Source organism: Chelonia mydas, chromosome 5 (genome assembly GCF_015237465.2).
Source record: "Chelonia mydas isolate rCheMyd1 chromosome 5, rCheMyd1.pri.v2, whole genome shotgun sequence".
In the NCBI taxonomy this organism is placed as follows: Eukaryota; Metazoa; Chordata; order Testudines; family Cheloniidae; genus Chelonia; species Chelonia mydas.
The window spans coordinates 28798479-28806397 of NC_051245.2; positions in this window are offsets into that span (position 1 = coordinate 28798479).

The following is a 7919-nucleotide window of genomic DNA, read 5'->3' on the forward strand; positions in this document are numbered from 1 at the left end:
ACTGGCCAGGATGAATGCTGCTCAAAAAACAAAATGAGAAACCAGGTCTGACTCCCCTATGCCCATAGATACTACAAATGAATGGACCCTAAAAGGGTCAGCTGATGTGGATTACATGAATCTAAACCTTCAATATTCAGTTCACATGGATGAGCACAGGGCCTTCAGATTTATTTGGAAGTTTGGGTTCTACTAAAAATTCTATGAAATCTGACCTCCAAGAGATAAGCTTAATCACCCAGGGCACTCCATCCACTGTTTCACACTTTCTGTCTTTGGAGGAGGAAGGCAGTAAGCCTGTACATCCCTGTGCTTGGGCCAGGTGACCTGCTTCCAAGACTTCTAAGGGTGACATGTGGCTGCATGGATGCAGAAGTGGAGAGCATCAAATACAGACTTCAATACCCTGAAACCAGCCATAGATCTGGGCTGATTGTTGGCAATTTTGGCTAGAATTTTTAAGCTGTTAGCTCTTTGGGGCAGGGCCAGTTTTACAGCACGATGAGCCCCAACCAGGTTAAGCCTCTATATACTGTGACAATAATATAAATAATAACTGTGTGCGCCCACTCAAGGGTCCCTTGGTTCAGTCCTAGTAAACATCTGGTTCCTCTGTGGCCACTACCTGTTTCAGGGATCATAGCATCATAATTTTCTAGAAACCTAAAGAAAATACTTAAGGACAACTCAGAGTTTACAGTTATGTGCAGTTCCCTACCTTTTCTTCAGCATCAAACCAGTTAAAAGGATTGCCTGGTAAAACAGAACATCTATGAAACAGAAACTCCTATGCAGCACATAATGAAGTGCGATATTTTAGTGCCCTTTATAACACAGATGAGCTGAAAACAGACTCTGCTGCTTACAGTTAACAACTATTGAGGGACCCTGAAAATATCAAAGCAGGGCCCCTCACAGCCTCCAAAAGATTGTGAAGACAACAACCTGTTTAACCTGCTTCCACGGAGGCCTCTTAATACTGAGGTTTCCCAGCAGTTTTGGGGTCTCTAGGTGCATCTGGCGAGCCACAATTAAACACTGCAAGGAAGCAACAGCACCAGCCACATAGTTAATACTGAGAGACCTGAAAGAAAAAAGAAACAAAAAAGGATTCAACAATAAAAGAGCTCTGTGAAAAGGAATTTATACTGGCAACACCCAAAATCCTATTAGTTAGCAAGAAGCCCATTGGGGCCAAACTTGTACTGTTGGAGACCTGACATTTGGATTTATGTGACTTTTTTATTTCTGCTGAATAAACCCTCACATGCTTAATTTCATTATTCTGTGGGCATTGTCTCCTCCCAGTGCAGGGGGAGAAGGCAGTACTTTTTCCCAACAGAAAGTCTATGAACATTTTAAAAATGTTATCCAGGATGCTAACATCAACACTTCACTAACTCAAGTGCAGTTTTAACTCTAGTACTGTATTTTCCCTCTTCACTTTCCAAATCCACACCATAGTCATATGTTAATTATTACCTGACTTGCTCACTAATTACAGACACTTGCACATAGATTATGATCTGAAGGCATTTAGGAGAAATCTGGCTTTTGGAAGGTACGTACAAACTATAACATCATGCCAATCATCCTCAGACTTTGATCTGAAGACTATTAAACTTCAGGACAAAATGTTCAATAATCCAAACACTCATAAATGGCATTGTGTTTGTAGTTATATTTTCCCCAGTGGGTATGTCAGTTTTATTTCAAATGCAATAATGTAATTGTAGAGATTATTATTCAAGTTCTACTTGAAAAGTTAAAATAGCAACTTCTTGCTCAACAGGTCTGCTCCTTCTGTGTACTCTATTCAAAGTCACACTACTTACTTTGGTGACTAAAATTATTTACTGTTTGTTCCAACACAGCTACAAAAGACTGAGTTAGATTATATTCCTTCTTGTACAATGACAATAGAATTGTTTACATGCCAGCTATTCCTGTGTAAATCCACTGAAGAAAATGAGGCTGCACAAGTAATGTTCAATGCATGATCTAGACTGCAGAAGCTTAATGACAAATGATTGTGAGAAGAAAGAAAACTAGCTTGACTACCATATCCTAGGTAAATTTGCAAAGTTGGCAGCCAGAAATACCATCTTTTTACTTGTAAACTGAACATATTTGATATGCAAATCACTGGCAGAACTAATTGGTAGTGCATTCTACCCTGAACTGTGTACTATCCATAAAGTATTCTGCCTATTATCTCTAGTCTGTTCCACTCTCTAAGGAATAACTTGACTTCTTGCAGCTCAGAATTGCTTTACTTTGCAATAGGCAATCTTTCTGTTTTTGTAAACTGAATGACTGTTTACAGATGAGTCTTCCCTATGACCTTGAAAAAAGTGTTTAGGAGTCATGCCTGGAACAGAATGTGGCCAAGAACCAAAACCATTGGGCAGGACTCATTGCAACTGAGACGACAAGGAAAGCAGCAGACATTGTAGCTCTCTCAAATGGCAAAAATCCCTTAGCAAGATGTTGACAGAGTGGTTACAGCACCCTCTGAAAATGTGACAACTTTCAATTCCACTATGGAAACACTGCCTAAATTAATCCGTCCTCTGCTCTTTTGGCTAATGATGATAGTCCTCTGCTGAGGACTCTCAAGGTTGCCTTGAAATACCACTGATATCTCAGGTTTCAGAGTAACAGCCGTGTTAGTCTGTATTCGCAAAAAGAAAAGGAGTACTTGTGGCACCTTAGAGACTAACCAATTTATTTGAGCCTAAGCTTTCGTGAGCTACAGCTCACTTCATCGGATGCATACTGTGGAAACATTTTCCACAGTATGCATCCGATGAAGTGAGCTGTAGCTCACGAAAGCTTAGGCTCAAATAAATTGGTTAGTCTCTAAGGTGCCACAAGTACTCCTTTTCTTTTTATTGATATCTCAGTTAATGTTCCCCACTCTACACTTGATCTGAAAAATATAAATTGATACGGCAGCTGGCCAATAATGTCCCATTGTATCTCATTTTGCATTGGGAAGCATATAAATTGAATGGTTATTGCCAGTGAAGATACTAAATTGACTACTATATAAATAATTGTGAAAGTTTCCCGCAACAGCCCATTTTAAAGATAAAGATTCTAGCTAATAATCAACATAATGTTTTCACTTTTCACTAATCCCTTGCTTCACTAATCCCTTGCTCCCTGCCATAACTAATAGTTGTCTGTCTTACTCTTGATAGAGAGCTACTCCCCATTCTGTAAGTATTCCAGTAGAGCAGCGTTTCCCAAACTTGGGATGCCGCTTGTTCAGGGAAAGCCCCTGGCGGGCCGGGCCAGTTTGTTTACCTGCCGTGTCCGCAGGTTCGGCCGATCGCGGCTCCCACTGGCCACGGTTCGCCGCTCCAGGCCAATGGGGGCTGCAGGAAGTGGCGGCCAGTACGTCCCTCGGCCCGCGCCGCTTCCCGCAGCCCCCATTGGCCTGCAGCAGCAAACCGCGGCCAGTGGGAGTCACGATTGGCCGAACCTGCGGCCTGGCCCGCCAGGGGCTTTCTCTGAACAAGCGGTGGCCCTAGTTTGGGAAACACTGCAGTAAAGGACGTATGGCAGTTTTTGATTAGCAGGTACCAAGACAGGTCTTGTGGTTAACTTCTGTTAAGCATTCAAAACCTTCCAGATATTACTTTGTCCATCACTTTTCAAGAGGCCTGTTACAGTCACTTGGGGCTACCTTTTGAGGCCTCTTGTAGTTCTTTCCCTCTATTTTTGGTGGAAGATAGCCCTCTGTCTACTGGTTTAATGGTCAGGTTATGTTTGATATACCCTCAGTAAAATGGTGATGGCAGCCTGTGAAACCTAAGCAGCATTTCAGTTCTGTACATTTATAGCAGATGGCTATTCTTTCATGGTACTGATCTTATCTATCCAGTAACTATATCCCATTAGGACCCATAATAGGCATAGGTCTGATTCTTCTGGAGACAGTTTCAAGCTATATGCTTTCAGTTTATTTAAGACCTTCAATAGCCTGCTGTTGTATTTCTGTAAAGTTTTGGAAAACATAACCCAGTAGCCTGGTATAAGAGTATTTCAATGAAATGCACGTCTCCAGGCATTTCTCTATTAAATGCTGGAATGTGCTGGGTGCATTGGTGACACTTTGTAGCAATTTGTTGAACTCTCAAACCCCCAAGAGCAGACAAGAATAGTTCTTTTTATCTTTCTCCCTCACAGTCTGACGGTATCAGTTTTAGAACAACGATTGTAAGCCATTGGGCTCCATTTAGAGAATAAATTGATTCTTCTGTACCAAGTTTAATATAAGCACCTCTGATAGTCCTTAGATTCAACTTGCAATTGACAAGTATGACTTGACCATTCCCACCTGAGATGCAGAAGGCCTCTCAGATTCCCTTATAATTGAAAATTCCAACAGCATGTGAAGATGCTGCCAGCCAGCCAGCTTTCCTTTCACAAGGGTGCATGGTTCTAGATCATTGTTTTGAAAGTGTCCAATCAGTGAGTTAAATACAGTGCTTAACAGCGGTATTGTGTCTAAACCACAAATCATCTAGGGGGAATGCTTTCAGAATTACATACAGCTTGCAAGTTAGTTACTACTTTTACTCCACAGGACTCAGAGATTCTTCAGTCATAAAGTAAGGTTAGCATTCTTAAATCTTCCCTTATCCCTCTTTCTTTTATCATATACTGTAACTGAAAGCTTGGCTTCCAAAGGCAAGGCATAGTCAGGGTCTGACACCTCAGTCATTATGCACCGTGGTTGCAGAATTATCCTGTGGCATGAACTGTTTGTCTGAATCATTACAGTCTTGTTTACTTACAGCTTAGAAACACTCAAAGGGCACTCTCAACAGTCTTGATGCTAGGTAACAGACCTCCAACAAGCAGTTCTCGTAGAAGGGATGGATTGTGGAAATCCTGAATGATCCCCAGGTACCAGAAACATGGATTCTTTGACCTACTGACACAGACTTGTTTCTTTGTCTGTATCTACAATATGTAACAGCTGAGTCCAGTTCTCATACACAGTTTCCTTTAAAATAAAAATGCATCCTTTTTTGTGGTTGTTGCATCTCATAATGCACTGACAATTATATTGATGGCCTATGTGACTCAATTAGATTGGCCCAAGTTTCATCAGTGCATATGCAAAAATGCATTTTTACATTTGTGCACAAAATTATCAGCTTTGTGTGTGGAATCACAATTGTGAGTGATGATTATACTCATGCATTTTTGAGCATAGAACTTGTTCACAATTCTGAAAGTCTGGGCCTTAATCTTCTTCTTTGGGTAAAGGACAGGTACTATTTTTATGGACTTATTACAGTAATTTGTAAATTCTATGAATTGTTTTTAAATCTCTACCAGATATATAGAGACAACGTAGTATTCTGCAATCACATCCATATTTGTTATTATATTTAACAGAGACACAGACAGAAAAGCCACAAAACCTAAAAGTTTCATAGAAAAATAGAGTATCTGACTTTAAGTGACAAGTAAAAGTCTCGTCTGGGCTAATCCTCTAGACTGATTTGGCAGGGTAGTCTCTCGGCTAGCTGTCAGCAAACCCTGCTGAGTTTTACTCTCCAACCTCCCCCCCCCAAAATGCACTGCACTGGCTCATACTAGCAAATACTTTAGAAAAATCAGTGAGGAAATTATAAACATTGTCAAATACTCTCAGCTGACCTATATTTGTGTGATGATAACGGCAACTGTCCGGCAGTGTTAAGAGATAGCAAGAAAATAAACATCTAAAAGCTGATGATATAATCAAAGTATTATTTATAGAGGTGATTTTAATATGGATGATTAAAAATACGTGAAGACAGACACTGAGTGATAACCTATAATACACCACTATTTATGCAATATACAATGAGCCCCTTTATAATGAGGTGGTTATTTTCTCTAAAAACTTCACTTCCAGCAGAGATTCTGACTTTGTCTACACTACAACTTACTTCAGTATAATTTATGTCACTCAGAGTGTGAATAATCCACCCCCCTGAGTGACATAAGTTATACCAACCTAAGCACCAGTGTATATAGCGCTATTTCAGTGTGAAAGCTTCTCCCGCTGACATAGCTACCTCCTCTTGTGAGAGGTAGAGTAATTAAGCTAATGGGAGCTCTCTCCCGTCAGCTTAGAACATCACGACCATGAGCTCTACAGCGGTGCAGCTGCCTCGGGACAGGTGCAATGCTGTAAGTGTTGTAATGTGATGAAGCCTCACTGTAAAAGAAGAAGGATTATCTGGTGAGATCTCTCTTCCTTTTCACCTTCAGAGAGAGAACAGTGTATGCTCATTTTGATAATATGCCTGAATCAAATCTCAGATCCAGTTCACTAAACCTTTGTGGGAGTGAGAGGGGGTTCAGAATCCAAACCCACATCTCAACCTGAGTTTTGTGTTTGCCCCTCTTACATTGGGCCAAAACCAAATACCAGACTACAACACCCTCAGACGTCAGAAGTGCTGCAATATGGATTCAGTTTCAAATTTTGCAGCCGATGCCAATGTCTTGTACTTCACTATAAGTTCCTCTTCATTAATAGCTATGAGTAACTGCAGCCTGACCAGGAGTCAGCAATTCCTCCTTACACATCCCCCACACCTTACAAGATAATTTTAACTTCCAGTAATAACTGTTACTTCTAGTAATTGTAACTTCAACTGGAGAAGAGGAGAAAGGTGTGATGATAATCCACTTAAAATGGAACATTTAATTCCCAATTGGTAGGTAATAAATACTACATTCAAGTGGATTAGCAGGATGAAACCCACAAGATAGAGTGAAACTTTACTAGAAGTAAACTAAAGGTTCACTCATGAGGAGTGAAAGTGCACTGAAATACACTGAATACAGGACTTTCAGTCTCCTTCAGTATTAGTTGAGTTTAACTACATTATTAAGGGCAGATTCTGCTGAATACACTATACAGTGGTGGCTATCCCTCAACACAAGGATGATGTCTGCTGGGGGGAAAAGCTGGTGATGTTAGCTGCAGAGAGAACGCTGGCATTGGTGCAATGTTCTTCTCATCTGATACAGAGACTCTTCCTAAGGCAGTGCTCAGGTGTTCTTAGGCTACATCATGATGGAATCACTGCCACCATCCTCTGTAATGGGATGGAGATGGACCCATTCACCATCCATACTGCTGTTAAGCAGGGCTATGTTATTGCCCCAACCCTTTTTGCTGTGATCTTGATTCATGACCACCTTTCCTCTGGAATTAGGACTGAGTATCTCATGGATGGCCAGCTCTTCAACCTGCAGCATCTTCATTGTAAAACTAAAGTCACCAGGATTGTTATTACCGACCTGTGTATGCTGACGACTGTGCTATACTCGTGCACACCGAGGCTGACTTGCAATCCACCCTAGATCTTTTCTCAGGCACCTATCAGAGCCTGGGACTTGCCCTCAACATTGGGAAGACTAAGGTGCTCCACCAGCCTACCCCAGCACAACTTGCCCCCCTTCTCCCACAAATTGTCGTCAGTGGTGAAATGTTGAGTATTTCCCTTACCTTGGTAGCCACCTCTCCCAGGCGGCCAATTTTCATGTGGAGATTGAACATAGTGTCTGTTATGCCAGCACATCCTTCGGAAAGTTGCCTTGTCATGTCTTTAATGACAGAGATCTGCGGATGGAAACTAAGATTCTGGTCTACAATGTAGTAGTCATCCCCACTCTTCTTTATGGGTGCGAGACATGAGTGACATACCAAAGCCATCGTATGTGTCTGGAGTGGTACCACCAGTGAATGCACTATACATGTGGGTGTCAGGTTCTGGGTGGTCAGGCCCAGTGATTGGAGTGACGATTGAAGCTAGATGTAGGGTCAGGACTGGGCCAAGAGCAACACGGAAACTGGCATTCAGGGACAGGCTGTGGGCCAGAATCGGGGTCAGAGT